Source organism: Phaenicophaeus curvirostris, chromosome 2 (genome assembly GCF_032191515.1).
Source record: "Phaenicophaeus curvirostris isolate KB17595 chromosome 2, BPBGC_Pcur_1.0, whole genome shotgun sequence".
Lineage (NCBI taxonomy): Eukaryota > Metazoa > Chordata > Aves > Cuculiformes > Cuculidae > Phaenicophaeus > Phaenicophaeus curvirostris.
Window position 1 is genome coordinate 18,664,603 of NC_091393.1, and position 26,443 is coordinate 18,691,045.

Consider the following 26,443-nt stretch of genomic DNA (forward strand, 5'->3'; position numbering starts at 1 on the left):
AGCAAGGATTATCTAAGAACTTGTTGATGTAGAATAAACTGATGATTATTTAAGTGTTTATTAATATTGATTAAGGAAGCACAAAATAAATGATCCTTAGTTAAAATAAAAAAGAAAGAAAGGAATAATACCAAAAGGCTTACATGATAATGTAGTTGCTATAGCAACCATAAGAAGTAAAAGGCAATGATGTCACTGCTGACTTGTTCACAGAAGAAAAATAAATAAGTTTACATGTTCTGGAAGGAGAGACTGTGAATCATATCCAGAAGTTGTAAAAAGGTTAGTTATCGCTTTACAAGCCTACACATCAGACTACCTATTGTCTACTATACACCAAAGAAAATAACATACCAGCAGCACAGATGCTAAGGAGGTAAATATTTTCTTTATTTTAATAGGCGTTATTTCACTTGGCTTCATCCCCACAAATTAATATTGTGCTGGTTTTCTTCACATAGTAGGTCAGACTTGCAAAATCAACATTAAATCACATCAACATCCAGGAGAACACAGTCGTGGTAGTATTTGCTGAATTTGATTGGAGCATGCATGTTACCAGGCGTGTTCAGAAGAATGTTTTAGAAAATATCTTTAAAATAGAAATGGGACCACTTAGCAAACCCTCTGTTCCTCAAAAATGTGATAGTTAGGTCTACATTTCAGCACCACAGTTTCTACGAATTTTATTCACTCTGAATAAAATAAGGGTTTTTTTCCCTGCCCCACCTCCCCCTTCCCAAAGATCTCCTGTGCCAGATTTCCATCAAAATCTCAAACTATTTCCTGTATTTTATTAGACAGATAGGCTTTCCAAGAATTTCTTTATAGGGCCACCAGTAATTCATAATGGGATGATTTACTTTTGTGGCTTCTTCATGACAAATTAGTCTCATTTTTGTAGTCATTGTAATTTGCAGCCACAGTAATTTATGTTACTATCTGTAGCCAATTAATACAATAAAAGCCATAAAAATATTTTGTGCTTTTCACTGCAGCCACTTTGAATGGTGTCTTTTGTCTATATGGTTTGAATTAGTTTTTGCTCAAAGGCCTCAGCTATATCAGTATAGGTTCTCTGAGGTGGTATTGCTGCCACACAATTAATGATTTTAAAGATTTAGCTTGAACAAGTCTATGTATTATTTCATCAGCTTTCAGTTCAACCATTTATATATATTATCTGGCCAGTGAAAACAGGTTTGAGTAATCTGTTATTTGACACACAGATGTGTGGACTAGTGTATTTGTGCTTAAAGAAGCATACAGCTGTGATGCTGATCTCAATATTCAAAGCTGTTTTCTGTTACTTTATATCAGCATAATCATTCATACAGACTCATGTGAAAAGCATCCAGATGTTTATTCTGATGGCTGCAAGTTTCTTAGCTTCTACATGTTACATAAAACTGGTTTTGAAAGATGAATAAAACATACTTTCATTCAAAATAATTAATTTTTTTCTTTTTACTTGAGAGGTGAGTTTTTAATGTCCTGAAACAGAACTTGAATTCATCTGTATTGTCACCCATGTATATTTTATTAGTTATATTGTCAACCTAGTTAAATTCTTCCTAAGATTTTTCAGTTATTCAGTGGCAACACACAGATCTAACTGACTTTTCAGCATCTTCTAGCTTTTCAGTGTTCTGAAGCAGGGTGAAGACTTTAATTTCTTTTATGATGATGTGCAGACTTAATCACTTGTTCTTGTGATCCAAAGACTTTATACATCCTAATATGTACATAATCTTTGGCAAAGAGCAGCTTTCAGTGCAGCAGTTATATAAATTTTCATCTAGCACAAAATCTCTCTCATTTATATGCTGAGAAATACATATTCCTTTATGTCAACTGAACACTATGGAAAAAGCTACTGTTTTGTAACTTTTTTGTCACTGAAAGATGTAAGCAGCCTGCTTTGAACAAGGACATGTGCCCTCACCTATTATGGAATAAACTAAATATACATGAAAACTGTAGATTTTTTAACTGACCACATAAAAATTTTTGATAAATTTCCCTTGTTACACAAATTACATCAGCGTGATCAGTGTCCTGGTTTAACCCCAATAGGCAGTGAAGCACCAAACAGCTGCTCTTTCACTCCCCAGTGGTGAGAAGGGGAAGAGAAACAGAAGGGTGAAAATGAGGAAAACTTGTGGACTAACATAAAGACAATTCAATACACAAAGCAAAAATCATGCAGACAAGAAAAGCAAGATAAGGAATTAATTCACTACTTCCCATCAGAAGGCAGGTGTCTAGCCATTTCCAGGAAAACAGTGCTTCATCATGTGTAATGTTTATTTAGGAAGATGAACACCATAATCTTCTCTAGTACCAAGGCCAGGCTGACAGGCCTGTAGTTCCTCAGATCTTTTTTTCAACAATTGTTTTAGATGGGCATCGTGTTGGAAAGTCTCCAGTCATCTGAGACCTCCCCTGTTAACCAGAACTGCTAATAAATTATGGAGAGTGGCTCTGCAAGCTCCTTTGCCAGCTCCCTCACTACTCTTGAGTGAATCCCATCTGGCCCCATGGACTTATGAGTGTCCAGGTAGCGTAATGGTTCATTAACTGCTTTTTAAGCAGCTGACAGAATTTGATCATTTTCATTGAAATGTGCACCATCACAGGGGCATACACAATTTAAAGCCGTTATAGAATCATAGGATAGTTTGGGTTGGAAGGAACATTAAAGATCATCCAGTTCCAGGCCCCCTGCCATGGGCAGGGACACCTCACTAGATCAGGCTGCCCCAGGCCCCATCCAGCCTGGCCTTGAACACCTCCAGGGATGGGGCAGCCACAACTTCCCTGGGCAACCTGTGCCAGTGCCTTATCACCCTCATGGTGAAGACATTCTTCCTTATATCAAGCCTAAATCTGCCTCTCTCCAGTTTAAACCAGTTCCCCCTCATCCTATCACCACAAGCCTTTATGAATAGTCCCCCTCCAGCTTTCTTCTAGGCCCCTTTCATGTACTGAAAGGTCGCTAAAAGTTCTCCTTGGAGCCTTCTCTTCTCCTGGCTGAACAAGCCCAAGTCGCTCAGCCTGTCCTCGCATGCAAGGTGCCCTGGCTCTCTGATCATCTCTGTAGCCCTCCTCTGGACCCATTCTAACAGTTCCATATCCTTCTTTGTTGAGGACTCCAGAACTGCACACAGGACTCCAGAAGAAATCTCACAAGAGATGAATAGAGGGGTAGAATCACTTCCCTCAACCTGCTGGCCACACTTCCTTTGATGCAGCGCACAATACGATTTGTCTTCTGGGCTGTGAGTGCACATTGCTGGCTCATGTTGAGCTTCTCATTGACCAGCACCCCCAAGTCCTTCTCTGCAGGGCAGCTCTCAATCACATCATCCCCCGTTGTGTACTGAAAACAGGGATTGTTCTGACCCAGGTGCAAGACCTTGCATTTGGCCTTGTTGAACCTCATGAGGTTTTCTCAGCCCCAGTTCTCCAGCCAGTCCAGATCTCTCTGGATGACATCCTGTCCTTCTGATGTGGCAACTACACCACTCAGCTTGGTGTCATCTGTAAGCTTGCTGAGGGTGCACTCAATCTCTCTGTCAATATCATTGATGAAGGTATTAAACAGCACCAGTCCCAGTACGGACCCCTGAGGGGCACCACTTGTTACAGATCTCCATCTGGACTTTGAGCCATTGATCTTTGAATACTATCATCCAACCAGTTTCTTATCCACCGTACTGTCCTCCCATCAAATCCATATCTCTCCAATTTAGAGAGAAGAATGTTATATGGGACCATGTCAGAGGCTTTACAGAAGTCTAGATAGATCACATCTGTCAGTTTACCCGTGTCCACTGCTGTGGTTTCCCCATCATAGAAAACCACTAAGTTAGTTATACAGGATTTGCCCCTGGTGAAGCTGTGCTGGCTGCCATTAATCACCTTCATGTCCTCCATGTGCTTTACCAAAGCTTCTAGGAGGATCTGTTCCATGATCTTCCCAGGCACAGAGGTGAGGCTGGCAGGTTGGTAGTTCTCAGGGTCATCTTTTCTAACCTTTTTAAAAATGGACACAGCATTACCCCTGTTCCAGTCCCCAGGGACTTCTCCTGATTGCCATGACTTTTCAAATATCGTGGAGAGTGGTTTGTCAACCACATCTGCCAATTCCCTCAGGACTCTGGGATGCATCTCATTAGATCCCATAGAGTTATATATTTTCAGGTTCCTCAAGTGGTCACAAACCTGGTCCTCCTCTACTGTGGGAAGGGATTTACCCCCTGGTCACCATCTTGCTGTCCCAGGACCCAGGAGGGTGAGGAGAGCTGTTAACAGTGAAGGCTGAGGTAAAAATGTTGTTAAGTACCTCAGCCTTCTTCTCATCTGTTGATACGAGGTTACCATTCCCAACCATCAGAGTATGTACTCTTTAACCTTACTCTTTCAATTGACTGTAGAAGCCCTTCTTGTTGGTCTTTGCTTCCCTTGCCAAGTTCAGCTCCAGCTGTGCCTTGACCTTCCTGACTTCATCCCTACACAACCAGGCAGTGTCCCTAGACACGCACCAGGTTACCCGTCCCAGCTTGCACTGCCTGTGCAGTTCCCTCTTCTTCTCTAGTTTAACAAGCAGGTCTCCACTCAGCTACGCTGGTCTTTTCCCTTTCCATCCTGATTTTCTACATATGGGAACTGAGCGCTCTTGTGTTTTATGGAAAGCATCCTTGAATATTTTCCAGCTCTCTTCTGCTCCCTTGCCTTGCAGAAGCATGTCCCAGGGGATCCTACTGAGTAATTCCTTGAAGAGCTGGAAGTTTGTTTATCCTGAAATTTAAGGTCCTGACTATACTCCTCACCTGTCCCATATCCCTCTGGCCCTTGAACTCCACCAGTGCATGACCACTGCAGCCCAGGCTGCCTCCAATCCTAGTGTCACTGGTGAGTTTGATTGTATTGGTGACCATAAGGCCCATTATTGCATCTCCTTGGGGGTGTCTCTATCAACTGGACTAAGTCTCCTGGATTGCCTACAGCTTGCCAAGCTACTTTGTAGCAGTAAAACAAGTGTTTGATGTGATATCATGTTGCATATTGTTGATATTTATACTCTTCTTTATTAGCATTTTAAAATTTTCATTTATGGTAAGCAGCTTTTTTTTGTTTGACAGTACATTTTACTCAAACTGTGCTATGCTTTAACAGTGTTCTAATCAAATTAAAAACCAAACAAAAAAATAAAAAAGTCAGCCCCAGTATATTTCACATTTCCCTTTGACCAGGCAAAGAACATCCTCTGAGGTGATGCATGCTGCCTGGCTTGCATTCTGACCGACAAAGATCAAAGAAATATAGCATTAATTTAATCCCAGTATGATCTGCTCTACCCCTCTTCTCTGATGCAGGATCAGCTATGCGTGTAACATTCCTTATAAGGAAAAATACTTTCTTCTGTTTGGCTACCACAAGATAACTACCATGTAATTCCTAGTCAGTGTCCTTCTTGTCCTTTTTTTCAGCATATCCTATCACAATAGAAGGAGATACTAGTCTACTATGACCCCACTAAGAAAGGATTTTAGAATCTCTAAAGTATTGTGCTAAATGATACTTTAAAATTATACCTGTCAGAGCTAACAAAATAAAGAAAAGAGAATAAATGAACTTATATTCCTTTACATTCTGGTAACCCCAAACTGTGCAGCACTGAGCTGTCCTCCAAACCGTGTGCAGCACTCCACACTGACCCTGTTCAAGGAAAGGGTTACTCTATTTCGGTCATTCAAGCTATTATAGGATTTTCTTAGAAAGAAAATCTTGTAATCTTTCTTGTACTGGAAAATTGTTATCATATTACCCGTGAACCTCTTTTTTCTTTAAGCTGAACTCAAGTTCGTATAAATTTTCTCTGCAAATCATGTTCATTAAACTTCATCCTTCTTGTATTTTATCACGACTTCCTATAATGATTCACTTTTTTTTTCCACATAGAAACATATTGTTTTCTTAACTATGAAAAGCACTGTCAAATGCACCATTAAATTTAATACAAATAACATTGTGAGGCATATTATCCTTTATAAACCTACACTGGTTTAACAAGGTTTGTAGCTTACAACTCCATGTTACCTTTTATGTTTGTTGTTATACACCATCTTTATTGCCCTCCAGGTGCTTTCAAATATCTCAATTTTTGACATTTTCCATTTGATCTTTTTAAAAAGATGAACAGTATTAAGAATTACTTCTCCTAATTTCTTCTTTTGTGCTCTTCTGAGTTACTGAATATGAACCCTTTGATGTTTTTAAGGTGGTATTTAAATTACAGTTGTGACATACAGCACTCCATAGGTTGATAACCTGGCAAGCAAACTTTATCATACCAAGGTAATTCTGACATCTGCTAATTCCAAATTACCTTATGATGATATGACTAGCAAACTGCTATGCCTAGACTATGTACAAACCTAGAATTTTTGATTCTCATCTTGCTGAATTACTGTGATAACGATTACCAGAATCTCAGTGGGGTACTATTTTTGCTTTCTTCCCTAAAACTGTGCTTTTCTAGCTCCTTTTTTTTAAACTAGGATGTCAAGGGTTTATCATTTCACGCCATCAATATCATGACACTGTAAAGATACAGTTTACTGAACTCCTACACTCCTCTTCACAGTGAGTGTACTGTCTCAATAGTAGCAAAATAACCAGTTGGCTTTTTGTAACACCAATAGCTGGCCTACTAGTTCTTTAAGTAGAGAAATAATTTGTCAGTAGTCTCATATTGTTCATTTCTTCCTTTGTTTTCTCCCAGGCAGCTTCCATGTCTTCCAGTCAAGATTTGCTGGCCAAGCATTTCTAAATTCCAATTATGACATCTGCCTATCATTTTTGTTCTATTTTTCTCATTTTAGGAGTTAATATAACCAAGAATAAAAGGAATAGTGCAGCACTGCTTTAGAAAATATATTCAAATTATATGAGCATAGCAATATCCCATTCCAGTTTTTCTTTCTGTGGTTGTTAGTTGTTATCAATTGACACAACTAATTGAAACAAGTGGTTGGTAATGTGCAAATTGTTTGTCTGAATATGGTCAATTCATGTAATTTTCTCATGTTTGATATTAAAAATAGCAGAAACCTTTATAAATTTGGGTTATTTGAGACCTGACGTGTATGTCCATTGCTGGGAACTGCAACACCGCCTCATGGGGGTGAGGGCAGATTCTGAGTTTTTAGGACTTTATGAAGTATCACTGTTGATTTATTTCTATCTAAAGTCCAGCAGGCACCTAGGATCTGTTTGAACAGTTCCATAGGAGGGCCACAAATATAGTCGGATGGAACACCACTCCTATGAGGAAATGTTGCAAGAGTTGAGGTTGTTCTACCTGGACAAGGCTCTGGGAAGATCTTATTGCAACCTTTCAATACTGAAAGGAGGCCTGTGAGAAAGACAGGGACAGACATGTATCAATAGCCTGTGTCAACAGGATAAGGGGTAATGTTTTTAAACTGAAAGAGGGTAGATTCAGACTAAATAATAAGGAAAAAATGTTTTTACAGTGAGGGTTGTGAAACATTGGAATGCGTTGCCTAGCGAGGTGATAGATACCCCAACCCTGGAAGCGTTCAAGGCCAGATTGGACGGGATTTTGAGCAACCTGTTCTAGCTGAAGATGTTCCTGCTTATTGCAGGGGAGTTAGACTAGATGACCTTTAAAGTTCCCTCCAAAGTCAAACTATTCTATGATTCTCTGATCCTAAAGAAACTATGACTAAAGAAAAACAGTAGAAGAGCAAGCATTTCACAGGCTTTATTATAAATACTTTATTTGTAGAGAACATATTATGAGTTTTGCAAGTAATTTTTTCAACAGCTAGAAATTACTGATTCATATTTTGATTGTGGTGCTTTAAAAATGAAAGTCTTTTAAATACTGTTATTTAGCCAGTTATGGCATAGATGAGTATTCTTGTCTAATTGTAGGGCCCTGCACATTTCACTAGACTGCATCTTACTTTTCTGAAGTATTTTGAAATCCATATTCCAGAAAAAAAATCTGTCCCAAACACGTTAAGAATTTTTTATTATAGACTGTCATTTGTATCTAACCCCTTTTTCCATGTGACCAAAGTAATTTTATGGATTTATTTCAGCAATCATTTACAAAAAATTGAAACCCAAGTGAAACAACATTCTGTAAAGTAATACACATCTATAACTGCAAGAAATATGTTTTGGATGGAGTGCATTGCAGCTGCAAGATAACCATGGCTTTATTGGATGACTGGAACAAATAGCTTAAACTTACATTTACTTTTAGGAAAAAAATTCCAAATTGCTTCTATTTCTGTATTTCAGTTTTGAATACATTTTTGTACTTTGTGACTGCATTATTTACAGCAAACTAAACTTGATTTAATTATAGCTATTTAGTCTTTTTAAAAAAATGAGGTTCCTCAGTACAGTGATCTCTTATGTCCTCCAATAATATTAGATCAATGTTATTCTATTTCTAGATAGATATTTTTAAAATATTTGAGTTTTAAAGAAAAGATACATGCAAGTATTCTGCATTAAGGTTTTTTGAAGGTTACATGATCTTCTCCATAGCAAATGAGTATATCTTGGGTAACTGTGATTGCCCATAAATATTGTTTCTTTTGGTGTGGAGTGAATTCTTTCTGACTGGTATGAAAGAATTTTTCTAATTGTGTATGGCTTGTTGAACTTTGGGGGAAATTTAGAGAGGCTTCTAATTCTTTTATCTTCACTGAACATGGGTACAGTAACATCAGAGTGTCAAAATAAATTGATGTCCTTGGTGTATGTAACTTCAGTTAGAAATGATTTTGTCACTTAACTCTGTTATCTCAGTTACACAACAGAAGAAAGGGAGTGAGCACATCAGTCTGAGGTAGCTCGAGCCTAAATATGACATCTGCATGTTAGACAACATGCATAACAAAACTGTGATGCCTATAGAGTGTGATTGCCTTGATGATTAGGTGGTAGCTGTTTAGAGGATATTTTATCCAATTTTGAATAGAGAACCTTCTTGCCAAAGTTCTGCACCAAAATTGAAGCTTTTATGACCTCCATTCTGCAGTCTCTGCTTCTTCTCCATATCTAAAACCTGAATCTCCCATTCCTAGACTTGCCACTCCTCTTTGTTTCTTGTGAAAGATGCAATCACTGCACCTCAGAAAGGACACATACTCTCATCATTTGATTTATCCAACAGAAAACTATTTCACTGCAGGAATAAAGAGCTTAATAAATGTTCAGTATGAGAAAACTACAGTTTCACAGTTTCTTAGTGTTATTATTGGCCTTTAAAACCAGCGGGTATGCTCTACTCAATTAATCTTGTAGAAGATCACTTAGCAGGCACCATTTTATCAACACTTGACACCTAAAGAATGCATTGCTTATATCAGTAGGGGGTTTTGTTGCTATTGCTTTATAAGAAGAAAACATAATCAGAACTGTTCCTGAAACGAGTTTAAATTCAAAATACAGAAAGGCTTAATATGCTCTGCTAAATTGCTGTACAATTTGTAAACTTGGGTGTATGCTTGTTAACACAAGAAATCATACATGGCATTTGTCCCTATAGAGAAATTCTGCCCGGTAGGGGGAAAAAAATATTTTTAAATTTTGGAAACCATTGCAAACACAAGTTAGAAATATAAGGCAAATTGTATACATTTACTGTTGAGATGGATTCATTTTAAATATTTCCTTTTTGTTCAATGGTTGTCCTTGCAGAAAGTAAACTTTTGATAATTCTATTCTGACAGGACATTGAATGCTCTAGAGTCTGAAAAAAAAAAGAATTTTACTATGTTTTATTGATTTAACATATATTGTACACCTAAAATTCTATTCAGTACACTTCAATTCCTTTTTAAAGCAATGTTAATAGGGGAAAAAAATCACTGCTCTTAGTTTTCCTATATTTGAATTTTTCTTGTTGTTTTTATGGACTCGTTCTAGAGAATAATTTCTTTAATTTACCGCATCTGTTATTTTTCTCTTAGTTAAGCCCTCAGTGCTTGCTGGTCAGCTTGCAGTAGTTTGGTTGAATGTAAAACCAGAGCATACATGAGCAGTAATTTGAAATTCCTTTTGACACTAAGCATGGCTACAGGAGCATGTCAATCTATAGTCAGGAGAACTGCATTCCTTCTTCATCTCCTTTTGTTACTATGACTTATTTCTTCCCTCTGGCTTTTCGACTTTCTCCCCACTTAATGGGTTCTCAACACTAATGTCTTGTCTTGTCATTAATCACTCTGAAGTTAACAGATAGTATACCTTTCAGCACTATCTTGACTTTAACTTTGTCCACATAGTAATGAATTGAAGTGAAGAAAATATAAGATAGTGTCATTAGAAAGTAAAACTTCTTTTCTTTTTATCTCAGGTTGTTTTTCGTTTTAAGAAAATCTTTTTACATTGTTTCGAAAGAATGGCAGCTTGATAGAAGTTTGTGTATTAAAAAAGATAATTGTGTATACAATTAGAGAGAACAGCATTTCCTGTAAGTAAATTTGAATTAAGGAAGTTCTATTTATTATTTGGAGAAATGTAAGGCATTAAAGAAACATTATTTAATTATTTATCGTTATACATTCAGATCTTTTACCACGCTATCTCAAGTTAGAATTTTCATGTTTCATTCATCAGTATGTGGACAAACTATTAGTCTGTACATTCATGACCATACATTCTGTTTAACTACAGTATTTCAGATCAGGAGTTCCAAATAAAGAAGTTTTAATATTAAGTTTGCAAATTACTTTTAACTCACGGTTCATTTGGAATCCATCCTGAACATTGGTGTTCTTGCCTCAAAGTAGTCAGAAAGCTTAGTTCAGGGCAGAGAATGATTGTAGACCGACTGTTTAATTTCATCTCCAGATCATATTAATGTGTCATTACTTCAGAAGACGAATTACATAACTCCCAATGTCCCACTACTCAGAAGCTCTTCTTGCTAAATACAATATCATGTGAAATGGGATATCCCATTGATCAGCTGGGGTCAGCGGATCAAGCTATGTCCCCTCCTGGTTTCTTACGTACCCCTAGCCTACTTTTGTATTGTGTGAGCACTGCTCAGGCTCAGATAAACCACTGTTGTGTTCTCAATATTATTTTCAGAACAAATCCAAAACATAAACTCACACAAGCTATTATGAAGGAAATTAACTCTACTCCAGCAGAAAAAAACCCAACAAAAATGCAAAAGCATTGTACATTTGTAAGTGAGCAGAAATCAAGGATATGAAAAGAAAAAAGAAAACAGAATTTGAAAATATGGCAGAATGAAGGGAAAGGATTAAAAAAATCCAGCTTTCTTGATGGATCTTGAATGGATCAGGTGGACTTAGTGGTTGGAACTTTGAAAGGTTCTTACCTTCTTATCTTCTAAATCAGTGTTCTGAATAAAATTTTTCCATAACAGAATGAGTAAAATCAACAAGACACAGATATGGATGGCAAAGCAATAAGTTGTTGCATAATCTGAAGTGTTTTATAAAGTCAGTACCGCAAGTCCTTCAGCATATATGCACCAGATTGCCTTTTTCATTGCTGGTTAAAGGGTAAACATGCTACCGTTTAGCTGGCTGTCGTATCTTGCACCTGTCAGAGTGTGTAATGTTTGTTTAGTGAGCTGAATATGTAATCAACAGTAGAAGCCTTTGGGCTGTGTGCAGTGCAGAGGTTCAGCCTCACTTTTGTCTGAGCTGGGTTCTGTGAGTTTAATACCTGCTGGGGGCACAGTGACTGCTGCCTCCCCTGCTCCATCTTCAGCTCTAGGGATGGCCACTCTGAGGAGGGGAGGACACCCCCTCATCCCAGTCCCCACATCCAATGCCATACAAACAATTATCTTTGGGACAAGGGGAAAACTGGGAGGGCTAGGGACTGAAGCTTCAGCTGGCAGCCCAGGATTAGGAAGTCATCTGTGATTAGAAAATATATTTTAAAAAAAACCCAAAACAACAAAACAAACAAATCAAGAAACACAGACGCACAAACCTTAGACTTGAGACAGAGGAAGTCCCTTCGATGAACATCATGTTTTTCATCAAGAAGGCATCAAGTTGCCCACAAGTCTCATAGCTGAGGCTTGAACATTTACCTCCTTCTTACTAAGAAAGGCAGAAACTGTCAAAGTTATGCTCCAAAGAGACACTTGATGGGTGGATATGGCACCAGAGAAATGAAGTATTGGTAATTTTTTTTTTCTATAGGTATTTTAGGGCCTTTAAGTGTTTCTACATAAGTATAGAGTATGGGCTATTAGTTAAAACGTTAATTGAACTAAAAATAAATTATTGGATCATATGATGTATTTCCTTTTACCCATGCTATATTGTGCATAATATGTAGCTCACAGGTTCTACCAAATTCATAATACAGGTGCTTTGAAGTGATTTTTCTCCAGTCAAAATCTCTACCATATTGACCTTTGTGTTCCCTATGACACTTCAGTCATTGGTGGTTTAGCAACTTCATGCACCAGTTCTCTGAGGACCCATGGATGCATCTCATCCTCTGCTTTGTGCTCACATTGCTCACTTTTTTGCTCACAGCTTTGCCTAGATTCCTGCAGCTTCAGTTGTACCAGAAGTGATTTCACCCCTTCCCTCCAGCAGCTTGCTTCTAATACATAATGCAGTAGAAAGGAAAAGTTAAAACAGACCACATTCCTTTATGCTGTTCACAGACACACTTTAAAGAAGTTTGTAACATATACTAACTCATAGTACCACTTTATACATACTAAATAGAGACCTAAAAAGTACCTAACTGATTCATTTGGAACCCCCTCCACCAGAATTACAAGCTTCCTTTAAGAATTAGAGTTAAGTTTCTTGCATAATTTCATGCCACCAGAAGTTTGTACTCTGGGAAATATTTCCAGACACAAAGTCATAGGATTGATAACACAATTATTCAGAACACTAATCTTTCTCCTGGGCTAGTAATTTATTACCAGTGATGAAGAAAGAATGCTAGAATTCATTGCATAGTTTCTTCATTCTTTGGAATAAATATAGGAAGACTGACATGTTTAAAATCTCAAAATATTAGTCTTATTGCAAGATATTAACTAAAGTAAAAGAAAATAATTTTCCTGGAAGCAAAAAAAACAATTTGTTTTTCACTGTTATGTCTTTTGGTACGATTTAACATTACCATTTATAATTTGTGCCTTTAAGGGTCTTATGATTTCTTGCAGTTTTATGTATGAAATGTAACATTTTATGGTCCTGGATCAAGATCTGATTCTATGATAAGACCTAATAGCAGCCATCTAACCTCCAAGACAGGTTATTGTCGAGGTGAAGTCAGACTTGTCACAGTAGTGCATGGTGGGAGAATGAGAGCCAACAGATATAAGCTGAAACAAGACGGAGTCAAACTGGATGTTAGAAAAATTATTTTCACTGTGTGGGCCACCAAGCATCAGTACAGGTAGCCCAGAGAGTTCATACAGTCTCCATCCTTGGCAGTTTAGAATATTAGACTGGGTAAAATCCTGGCTAACCTGTTCCAAGCCCACAGTTTATCTTGCTTTGAGCAGAGGATTGGACTACAGACTTCTTAATATCCTGTCCTATACCTTAACACAACAGTGGTAAAATAATCTTAAACCAAGAGTGAACAGCAATATTTAGAACCACTGTTAGTTTCAAATTAGAAATAACATTGGAAGAAAAGATAAGTCAATTTTATGTCATTAAGAGCAACCAAGAGCATTTATATAGTAAAATGGTTTTTAAAGTGACAGTTTGAAATGTTATCATTTTCCACGGAATTTACAGAGGAAGAGATGTCTACCTCTGGACTCTGGATATCAGGGCAGAACACTCATCTTTATCTGATAAAGGAATAAGATTCTTGAACATATTACACTTTTCATCATTGCTATATAACCTCTCTAACCTCTGGAAAAAAAAGCCATATTTGCTCACATTTTATCCCTACTTTCTTGCTCATTAGATATGCAAATCTGTACTTTTTCTTAACAGAGTTCTGAAAGTAAACATGTTGAACACTTTCTGACTTACGTACTTTGAATAGTAAAAGATACATACACATAGTGGGGCTTTTACATTTGCGTACAAATAAATTATGGCTTTTCATAGTTTGAGGGCTTTATTGAGAGAACACAGCCCATACATTGAAGTGAAGCATGGTCCTGAAAGCAGGTGAAATCTCAGGGTCTCTGTGCTGCTGGACCTGCGTTGCCACTACAGTGTTCTAAAAGCAATCCAAACTTTGTTATCCTATCTAAGATCTACTATTTGATATTTCAATACTTCACAGAGACCATCCCTCACTTGTCTTTGCACTTGAAGGATTAGTTCAACTTCAGATTTCTTCTCCATACTTCAGAATGCTTCAGATCTAAACCTACCCAGAGGCAGTGTCCAAGTGATTTGATCACTAGGTTGTTAATACTTGAGTTCATGTATGAGACTGTTTTCTGATAACAGTGTACCCTTCTTGCACTGTTACCTTAGTTCCAATATTCCCTTGCCTGACATGAATCAGTAGAAACAAAGCAAGTAGCTCTCACATTCGCATGCAAGAAGGTAAGAGAAGAGCTTTCTAAAAATATTTAACAAGCATGTTTGAATGAAGAAAATCTCTGTGACAGACAAACAATTCAAAATTATGCAAGCACAGTGGTAATTATATTTTTTTCATATTTAATTAAAATATGAAGGACTGTAAGACTTACACACTCTAGTATTTATTTCAGGGTGTGGGAATCAATGGCTTGATACAACGTGTCTTGAAAGTAGCTGGCTGTTGACATCATATTGTGTATAAACAGAACGCGATACCTAATCTACTTAAGTAATGAATGGAATTCAAATGCTAGAAAACATGAAAAATGTATGCAGTTATTTTTTTGCTTTGAATAGGTTATGACTATATACATTTCAAAATTAGTAAGACTCTGTTACTTGTTTTAGGGAATTAACAATGAAGCAGAATTTTACAAATGACCTCACTTGCTCAAGGAGGGATACAAACCAGTGCATAGAATCAATACTGCTGCAAACATTTCACTAAAATTATGTCTGTTGTCTTTTAAAGGGAAATCCACTTGGTGTATCTGATATACAGACTATTATATCGGGAAAAAACCCAAATTTATCTAACAGAAGATAATGACAATCTGTGAATTATGACAAAAAGTCACTATTTCAAAAGATTTTCAGAGTTTTCAGAAAGCTTTGAGGATTCCTTTGTTCATTTTGCTAGTAGATTTAAATCCTTCAAAAATGAATTGAAGTTCTAAAACTTCTTATTTGATGAATTGTTCAAAAATGATATCAATGAAATTAAACCTGGGTCTTTTATATTTAGTTAATTTTCCAAATGAATGGGTATTATAGATGAAAATAAAAATACTGTTTAAAAATGAAAAGGTTACATTACCCATTGTTGATTTTAATTTATTAGTTAGTATACATGTGAATGAAATCCACAAACAGATAAGTAGGAATACATCATATTTGAAGTTGATTTTCTTCCAAGATGTAGGACCTCATTTCATTGGCTTTTTTCCAGACGGTAACCAGTCATTTCAAAACTTGTTTTGCCACCTTGGCAGTAAAACTAACAGATGAAAAAAGATTATTTTTATCAATTAACCTTTGCAGCTTGCTATAAAGTGAAAGCTTCTGAAGACAAATCTGTGGTAAATCTATATTCTCTCATTAGTTTTAATCCATTCATTTGGCAAACTTTCAGATATTCTTCATTGACTGATTGCATGTTATTTAGTATCAGCTGTCTGGAGTTTGGTATCTAACTTGAAACATTTTTTTTTAGTTTTCCCTGCTTAATTAGAACAAAGTAGGTATCCCAGGAACAATTAACTGTATCTGTTCTAGTAATCTTTTTAGATGGAATGGTCCACATTCTAGAGGTGTCCAGTTCAAACTGTTAGTTCTAACAGCAGTTAGAGTGAACACACAGTTCTCATATGGACAAAGTTAGATCATATGCATTTTATATATTACAGAGCACAGACCTCCCAAATGGTGAGTGATAAAACAGTCTTCTGATGCTACAGAGTTCTCGCTTACTGCTCAAAGGATCTTCTTATCAACACAGCAAACGTATTCAATATTAAATTCATGATGTTTTCTTTTTTCACTTTTCCTGGCTTTCATTTAATTCTGGTTTGCTTCTTGCTGTCATTATGTGACTCAGTATTCATTGATATTTGAACACAAGGTTCTGGAAAAACACTGTTTAAGTAAAGCCAAAATATTATAATATAATTGAAACCTGGAATCATCTGTGCAGAAAATATTTTAATACAGGTAAAGTTCTTACATGTATTCTTTTTGGTTTCTATCTCTTCTCCAGATGCTATGCTTATCCTTTTCTTACCCTTTTTACTGCCATCGGCAGCAGGTGTGCTATGGTGAGTTTTATTGTAAGCATCTGGAGTCTTTTGCCAGGAGCAATATAATGTTTATGCTGATGGTTTCGTCTTTCTTGCTGTAGGACCTGCTTAGGGTCATGTTCATATGCTAACATGCTTTTATGCCTTTTTTGTCTTCATTCATTGGGCTGCAGTTCCACATTACATCTAAATCTACTATATATTGCTATATATTAAAGGATTATATATGTTAAATACTATTCTTTTGTTATTTTTGTTGCACTTAAGACCTGTTTTGTCCTGCTCAAGTCTGTATTTCTTTAACTGTTCACTGGTGAGCTGTTTACACCCATAGGGTCTCTAGTGTCAAGCCAGTGTGTCACCTCAGTATTCCATACCTGTACTGCCTTGTCCTGCATGCTGGGTCTAAAATTTTCAAGGCCACCTTTACCATATCAGACCTAAGTTTCTCTGTATTGCATCACTATTTTAGAGCCATAAACCCATGGTGGTACCATCAGCTTTTGGGGATGGCTGTCGTTTTTATGAGAGACCCCCAGACTGTGTTCATCTCTCAGTATTAGTGGCCTGGCATGTGGCCAGGCACTGAATATATTCTATATCTACAGTGCTTCCAGAATTGCCACATGCTGCCAGGCTCTGCCCAATATCCAGGGATTTGAATACTCCCAGTTTTTCCAATTAAATAATGATGATGGATGTCAAATTTGGCCTCAGGAAATGGAATTATACCCAAAGAACATTGGAGACTAAAAGTTACAGTTCTAAAAAGCTTTGAAAAAAGCTGATTTTCTTGCTAAGGGTGTAATAGTCTCAGAGCCTAATAATATCATCAGCCGCTACATTAAGCAGACCCCATGCTTCTCACTGCAATTCTAATAGAATGTACAGATGTACAAAACTTAGTTATCTAATTTTAATTAATATTAATTTATTTTTTCTGGGTTTCTTCTAAAGGTACTCCTAAGAAATTATTTTTTTCTCAATATTAATTAATTCCAATAAATTAATGCATAATCTAGAAGATGAGAATAAACATTTGGATGATGAGGTGATGTGATGTGGCAAAATATCACTCATGTTAACCATAAGAACAGCTTTCATTTTAGGCATTAATACAACAGAGCCGTCCCGGAAATTTTCATGACATATTCTTAAAATTTAATGGTTAACATAAAAAAAAAAAATCAGCAATATTGAAATAGTGAAATTAAAATCAGTATCTTTTTCTCACCAAAAACATAAATCATAGAACCACAAAATGCTTGGGCCTAGAAGGAATGTCTGGAAATCATGTAGTCCACTCCCCTTGCAGCAGTCTGTACAGGAGCATGTCTAGGTGGGTTTTCAATATCTCCAGAGCAGACTTCACAACCTCCACAGGAAGCCTGTTTCAATGATCTGTCACTGTCATGGTAAAGAAGCTTTTTTCTCATGTTGAGGTGGAACTTCCTGTACTCTTGTTTGTACCCATTGGCCCCTGTCCTGTTGCTGGGCATGGTTGAAAAGAGTCTGGCCCCATCCCCTTGGCACCTGCCTGTTAAATATTTATAAGCATTGATAAGGTCCATTTTTAGTTTTCTCCTCTCCAGGCTAAATAGACCCAGCTTTCTCAACCTTTCCTCATAAGAGAGATGGTCCAGCCCTCTGATCATCTTCGAGGCTCTCTGCTGTATTCTCTCCAGTAGTCCCCTGTCTTTCTTGAATTGGTGAGCCTAGAACTGGACATGGTTCTTCAGATGCAGCCTCACTAGTAGAGGAGGAGGTTAGCCTCCTTCAACCTGCTTGCTACACTCTTAATGTACCCCAGGACACCGTTGGCCTTCTTGGCCACGAGGGCACATTGCTGGCTCATCATCAACTTGTTCTCTATGAGGACTGAAAGGTCCTTCTCTGCCGAGCTGCTTTCCAACTGGTCAACCCCTAACCTGTACTAATGCATGAATTCAAGGGCTCTTTTTGCTCTCACTTTCTATACTACAGTCTCTCTCCTCCTCCTTCTCGTTGTACTCAATTATTGCTGCCACAGGCTTCCCTCTATTTAGCACACCTCTGGTCTCTGCAGCTGCCTAAGGACACACCTTCCTGGAATATATCTCTATCATTTATATCTCTTCCTCAGCCCTTATCTTATTGAATTTCAAGCAGATATGTCTCCTGAAGATCTGTTTCCCAGGTCCTCCATAATTGTCTCAAATTTACAGTCATGTTTCTGAACATTGTTAAGTAATTCAGTAGGGATTCATTTCACCCAAAATTCTCGCTCACTGCAATAGAAGAACTTCACCATTTAGACTTCTCATTTCTGAGAACCATGGAAAAAATAATATATCTATATCTATATCTATATCTATATCTATATCTATATCTATATCTATATCTATATCTATATCTATATCTATATCTATATCTATATCTATATCTATATCTATATCTATATCTATATCTATATCTATATCTTGAAAGTATAGAGATATGTAACTTTGCCAAAGACTCGAACATCCAACTATCTTCCAATAAGGTTATTTCTCATGTCAGTTTCTTTTGTCATGATTAATTGTAAAGATGTTTCTATAGTACTGCAGGTTGGAAAAAGAAGATATATAGTCTTTAATGATAACAATTAATTACAAAACCATAGAGACAAACGAATCACTGGCTTCAGTCATTCGTGGTTTTCAAACTCATTTTGGAATTAATTTTGTTAAGGGATTGATAAGAATTAGTTAAGTTCTAAAGGTTCAAACTCTTTGGGGGAATTAAAGGGTTTAAACAACTGCACGTTGCTGAGGACTCCATCTGAAAACTTGACAGTGGTGAAAATATGTCAACATCTCTTTCAAGTTCAATATTTACAGTTGTATATAATAGAATACTGCTGAGAGCTGCATTTGACTAAAGAAGTATTTTGTTGTTTTAAAGTTGATATACAAATACATAAGTGGCTTGGTACTTGCTTACCCAAGCTTTTTGTCCTCTCACACAATAGAGTTTTGACTGCAAACAAGAGAGAAGGTCAAACTACATATGATATCATTTGTTATGGAGGAAAGTGCATGAGTATTTTAATGATCCATTTGATTTTTCAGACCATATATATCTTTTGTCATCTGTCAGATGGTTGTGGTAATTTTGAGGAGAGAAGGCAAAGTTAATCACCTGTGATATACTTCTAGAACGTCTGTATATTAGCAGAGAAATACCAAAATGCCAACTTTCCTTCTGCTGCTTTATTTAAGACTCATCCACCTGGATTTGTAAAACTAACTGAATTGCTCATGATCAATGTTTAAACTACTGCATCTTTAATTTATCCTAATTTCAGAGGAATTCTTGAAAGTATCACAACTGAAAGAACGGAAAGTGATAATAATAATAAAAATAACAACAACAGTTATGAAAACAATAATAATAATACTAAAATTACTAATAAACCTGAATAATTTTAGAGTTCTTAAAAATTTATATTTATTATGTTGTAGTCATGATTGCTGAATGTTGGGTTACATAGTACAGGCATGTTAGAAACAATTTTAAAAAGTGTTTTAGAGAGATTCTAGTTTCAGATCAGTTTCTTTTTGTGCATCTCAACAGCTTAAAGATTTTGGTCTCCAAATATCTAAAACCTACTTTTGATCTGATGATTTTTGCTCTATAGGAAAGAACACTGAGGAATTTTCTGAGTCTATTTATTGTACCTAGTGATGCATTTTATCAATATCAATTCATCAGACTTTATAGGATTTCATCCGATTTACAATAGATTATGTGAGGTAATACTGAGATAGGTTAGCAAATAAACAAAATGGTGACTGCCCCAAAACTGAGAACTGTGTCATTTTCCATGTTTGCCTAAGTGAATTAAAAATAATGGAAAAAAAGAGATAAATTTTTAAACTGGGGTTTCATAGGATATCAAAATATCTAAGCCACCTCAAAAATGAAATCTAAAATTCAATATGGAGTTGCCAACACTACTTCAGATGAGATATTATATACAAGATCTGAAATAGTCCAACTATATTAGAAAAGACTTCTATGTGATCTCGCATAGCACGTTTATTTTATACGTCATTATTTAAATATTTTCAAAACTACTACCCAGGCTTTCTATGTGTTCTTTAAAATTTAGTCTGGTTTTACAGTGCTAGAAATGTAAGTGCTAACAATCCTAAATAAAGATTTTATGTAATGTGACTAAAATTATTATTTGTGTTGTGGACATTTATAAAATGAAATGTCTAAAAGTTTTTTGAGCAGTTCAATGCAATTATGTATGCATTGAGTCAAACATTCAGTGCCTTCTGAAGGGGTTTTGCTCTTTCTAGTCTTTTGTCAGTCAATAGTCTAAGTAAAAATAAAAAGCCTAAAGATAATTAATTTCTTTGTTTAATTTAATTTTTTTAAAATATTGATTTTCCACATTATAGTCTTAGGGTTTTTATCTGTGAGGAGCAAAATCTACAAATAAAACAATATTAGTGGAAGAAAAAACTACATTTATTAATCTGACAAAAACAACTGAGAATAAAGGGATCAAATCAAACCCCAGTCTTGGTCTATAAAAGATGTTTTTTTTCCTACAAAATATCTTTTGCTAAATAATATCAAATATTTTAATGTTCCTAAAAAGACTACTAAAGAGTTAATACTACCAATATACTACTAAGAATCTCTTTTTTTTTTTGATTTTTAAATAACTACTATTAGTATAGCATCTAATGTTTAAGGTAATCTTTTTGAGTAAGATGGAGTGTTCAGTATCTGAGAAAATAATTTGTTCAGTTTTGCCATACATATTACTTATCAAGGTTTTACTGATCTGGTAAAATTAAGCTGTCATGTGATTTTGTGAATCTCAAGCAGTAGTACAAAAAAAATGTAAGAAATTTCTACATTGTCTGAAGTAGAAGCAAGAAAATTCTATCTGCTGTTTACTCTACTGATCTTAGGTTTTCAATGAATACAGAAATGATGATGACAAATGCAAACACATTATTATTTCCACTCGTTACTTAAAAGAAGATCTAGCAAAATTTACCACTGCTTTTCATTACATTTATTTTATCCTTGAAGTCACTGCTTTTCATGATAGTTGATACTGAATTTTAAAAAAAAAATGAAATTAGTGAGAGTGTAGTAGGCAAACATACAATTTAAATTAGGGGGAAAGAACTATTCATTCATTTAACACAGTCTTGAAAATCTATGCCAGTGTCATTCTGCATGCTGTCAAAGGTGAGCCTTGCTGCATCTTTTAAATGAATATCAAGTGTTTCTACTAATTTTTTTCCCTACTGACATCAAAGACTTTAATCGTACTTTATAACATTTATCTGACCTCATAACAGATAACAAATCATCTTCAAATTGTTAGAATATCGCATTAAATTTTAAGAGATCTACTTCTACATTTCATGCTTTATCTTTATAGTACATCTCTTGCTTATTTTACCTGTGAAGCAAGCAGACTGGCTGTTTGAGTGGAATATATAGATCTGCAATTAATTGACTCACAAGTTTATAGCGTTCTTGGTTTTGGTTTTTTTTTTCCCTCCCTTGCATTAATCTCTCCATTAGAAATTTTATTGTATTTAAATGCAACAGTTTATTAATGACAACATTTTCCCCTACTTTTCCTACTCAGTATATGTACATAAGCCTTTAATACAGAGATTGCTCCATTTTGGGATCATATTAATGTATTTATATTGTCATTCCCAGTAAATTTTATTTTCTTCTTTCTTTCTTTTTCTTTATATCACACTTTTCTCTTGGTATACTGTTTGTAGATAAAAGATCTAACTACTGATGTAGTCTTTTTAGTAATAAAATATCAAAATACATAAGATCTTAATCTTATTGTAATCATGATTAATAAAAATATGTACAAACTTTTCTCATTATTTTGACCACTATTCTATTTATTTGTTGGCATACATTGAGTCTTTTCAGCTTATATAATTGTTTACTTCCTTGCAATCACAGAATCCCTAGTTTGGAAAAGACCTTTGAGATCATGAAGTCTAACCATTCCTGTCCACTACTAAACCATATCCCTAAGCGCTCCATCTACCCCTCTTTTAAATACCTCCAAGGATGGTGACTCAATCTCCTCCCTGGGCAGCCTGTTCCGGTGATTTTTGCCCAGTGTTTGTTGCCCATGCTGCACGCATTTGTGTAGATGCACTTCAGCTGGTCTGTTGACTCCGCTACACTGGTAAGGGAAATAGTCTCGGTTCCTAAGTGACTACGCACTGAATTTTCTAAGCCATTCTTAATCTTTACATCTGTGCTGCCATTTTAAGTTCTATTCTCTGTTTCCTCTCCGGTGGCAGCAACTTCTTGCACCGTCTGGCAAGTCGGCAAGTACCAACATAAGAAATATTAAAAAAATACTTTATTTTACTTGTAATAATGTCTAAAAAACATATGTGAAAACAGTCTTATTTGATAAACATATAACAGGGAATTAAAACGTGAAGATCTCGACCTTTCTTTATTTAGTGTATTAGTCCTGGAATAAATTGAGAATCTATTTATTTTTGCAGTTAATAGATTTGCTATATTGTAGAAACTTAAAGCCTTTTAAATACCCCAAACCACAGATTAGACAACTTTGGCATCTAAAGAAGTATTTTGTTTCATCTATACAGGTGCCTATTGTGCTTACTCCGGAGAATATTAAAGAATACTTCTGCCCTATAAGAAAATCTGTACCTACCTATCCTTTATCCCTCACTCCCTCCCTTGAATAAAATATCAGGAAAAAGCTCCAGGCTTTAATTCTTCTTTACAAAGGAAAAAATTAAGAATATTTTACCATCATTATACGTAATGATCAAGTTATCCTCATTTCATTTATTCAAAGTTTCATCTAGAAATTGCTGTTCAATGATTCAATAAAGAAGGTATAAGTTCCAAACATACTTATGGGATATGGAACTACATTATTGCTGTGTTTCCCTTGATGTGAAATAGTTATCTAAGCCAAAGACCTTCTATGGTTTGACCTTTGGATAAGAGGCAAGTTGAGAAATCAACTGAACAACTCAGTCCCTAAGGAGAAGGAGAAACCCTAAGGTCTCCATGACAAAGAAAACCCTCAAGCAAAAGGACTTCAACAGGCAACTAATCATCTCCACTAAGAAGTATTGAAGATACTCCTCATTACTCCACTGAACAGAAAAGAGGAAAATATGGTTTGCCTGCTTCACAATGAACAGAAAGGATCACAACCTTTCAGTTTCCAATGGTGTTTTTATGATATCCATAGAAAACTTTCCCATAGAGAATTTAATAGACTTACAGTGTTCCTTGAGCCTTGTTCCATTTCCCATATTATTAAACTCTTCATGAGGGATGTTGCTTTTCAGTTCTAGCTGGCCATAAAAATATAGGCAATAAAGATGTTCTAGCTATAACTTCATTTTCTTTCAGAGTTTTGCACTATCATTTACTAATAGGTTTTACTAATAGTTCCACATCTACATGATTTTTTAACACCTCCAGGGATGGTAACTCCACCACTTCCCTGGGAAACTTGTTCTAATGCTTGACCACTCTTTCAGTAATGAGTTCTTTTCTAATAAACAATATAAACCATCACTGGCACAACTTGAGGCTATTTTCTCTCATCTTTCAGTTGCTACTTGGGAGAAGTGAAAAACACCCACCTTTCTACAACCGCTTTTCAGGTGATAGAGAGCTTGTGAGGTGCTTCTAACTTTATTTTGTTTTACTTCTCTCTTCAGTCACTCACTTTTGCTATACTTTGTGAAAGAGATAGACCTGTAAAAGTTGTGGCATGTGTTGTAGACTATGAGTGCAAGTACTGCCTCAGTATCTTGATTTAAGATTAACTCCCTTGACCTGAGTAGGTAATTAGCTCTCAGGTCACACTAAATGCAATGTTTTGGGGGATTTTTTCCAAAATTAGCAGAAAGAAAAATACAATTTTTTGCCTTTTGCAAGGATGCACCAACCAGCAAAGTAGGTAAACACCTTTTTTTTTGCCACTCATTAATTGAACCATGCATTTTTTCCCTGGTACATCTCTCGTACTGTGATTAGTAACATTTCCTTATCTCCTTTCAGTTTTATGTATTCCTTTTCTAGTTACTTTTAACGTTTCCCAAAAGAAAGTTGCACTGTCATTTCTCTTTGTTTATTTTTCACAGAACAATACCTTTTCCCTGGTTTTACTGCAAATGAACACAGCATTACTGAAATGGCACCTCTTTCATCTGATTTTCCCAAATGGCCTTCATTGTTAGGTGTTATTTTGTTCATTTAGTCAGGAGCACTCATTCTTGTCAAATGAGTCAAATCAAAGAAAAAATAATTAGGATAGATGTTGATATATAGCCTCATCTACGAATACTGCTGGAATACAATATTGTATTGAATTATAACAAAATAGTTAAATACTAAATTGAATCATAGAAAACAATTGACCACTCCACGTTATTACACGTAGCAAACATTCTCCTTCATCTGTACTAACAGCAGTCAATAGCCTTGTTCTGCCGAATGCCCTCTTAGCTTTTTCTACTAGCAAGCCCTAATACCTGCAAGTTACAATATATTTTTACTGTGATTTTGTTACTATGGTGATGAGGGATAGCAACAAATTCATGAAAGATTCTTTAAATGTTCAGTGATGCTAAAGTGATGTGAATAATCCTAAAAGATAGATTAATTCATTTTGTCTTACCAGAACAACTATTTCCAAAGGATTGAGTCATAAAAAGGAAATTATGTTATGACCCTTTTTCTGCTAGTGGGATTTTCTTGTATAGTGTTTGTTTGTTGTTGCAGCTGTTCTGATATACAATAAAGATGGAGTGTGATACTTGGATTTCCTGGCACATACTTCCAATTGGTCTATATAGTAAGTCTGTGTCTGTAAGGAAATTATTAGAGGCTGACATGCTTATCTATTAATTGGTTTAGAATTAGCTATTTTTATGTGACAATTCACAGCTCTGAGTTAAAAGTATTCTCTTTACCATTTCAAAAGTATACACCTTTTTGTAAGGTATAATTTATTCTTTTATGAATGTCTGCTTTTAATTTAGTTGATTCTAGTGACTAACAAGATGTGGAATCAATACATACTACTGCTTCAGAATACATTTGTTCTGAAGTTAAAGTTATTGAAACAGCAAGTTATTGAAAAATGCTTCTGATGTAATCTGTAAGCATGTATTAGGAAGGTGTTTTAAATCAAAGTCCCAAAGTACAAAATATGTAAAAAGTGTATTTCCTATATTATATTCCAGAAGTAAATGAAAATAAATTCTTAGCTCCTATAATTCTGCTAGATCTTTGATGTTCACAATTGCAAAGAGTTCATTGTCCAAAACACTTAGGCAGATCAGAACTGTTGGGGTATGGAGATAGATTGATAAAACCCCTGTCTGGGGTTACAGTGACTGAACAGAATACAGATAATTAAAGGAGGGGGCAACTGAGATCTTTTCAGGAATTATTTTCTGGCAAGACCAACAAAGCCTGGGTAACGATACTAGTAATCCCACAGGAAGTCAAGATTATCTAGGTAAATTTGTGTAAGGAAATGACAAAACCAATGGGGGCAAAAGCTTAAGTAAGTTGTGTTTTGTTTTTTTTTTATCTGGGAGACAAAAAGATCAAAAAAAGTAGAAATTAGGGTTTATGGGGGAAGTGCAAATATGAGAAAATGCAGACAAAAGATAATAAAAGAGCTGTTTGAGTGTAAGCAGGCTGCAATTAGTTATGTTTTTCTGGCTGAGGCCTGCATCTGATAATTACAGTCTCTTTTCTTTACTATTTCTATGTTAATACCCTTCCTAGCGGGCAAAGGTTAGGCTGGACTAGCCAACAACTCGACTGTTACACAGATCTGCAACAACACAATGTCTGAGCCAGCAAGTTGGCAAAAAGTCTGGGATTTTAGTGTGGATATTATATAGACTTAAAACCAGTGCTAATATTTGATGGATCCATTAGTGTGGGTTTCTTTGT

At 35.8% G+C, this 26,443-nt stretch overlaps 1 protein-coding gene across 3 annotated transcripts in view; it reads left to right on the top strand.

Annotated features, from left to right (window-relative positions):
* Nucleotides 1-26,443, top strand: part of EYS (eyes shut homolog) — a 774,985-nt gene that overhangs the window by 20,516 nt on the left and 728,026 nt on the right. The gene's annotated exons all lie outside the window — the stretch shown is intronic.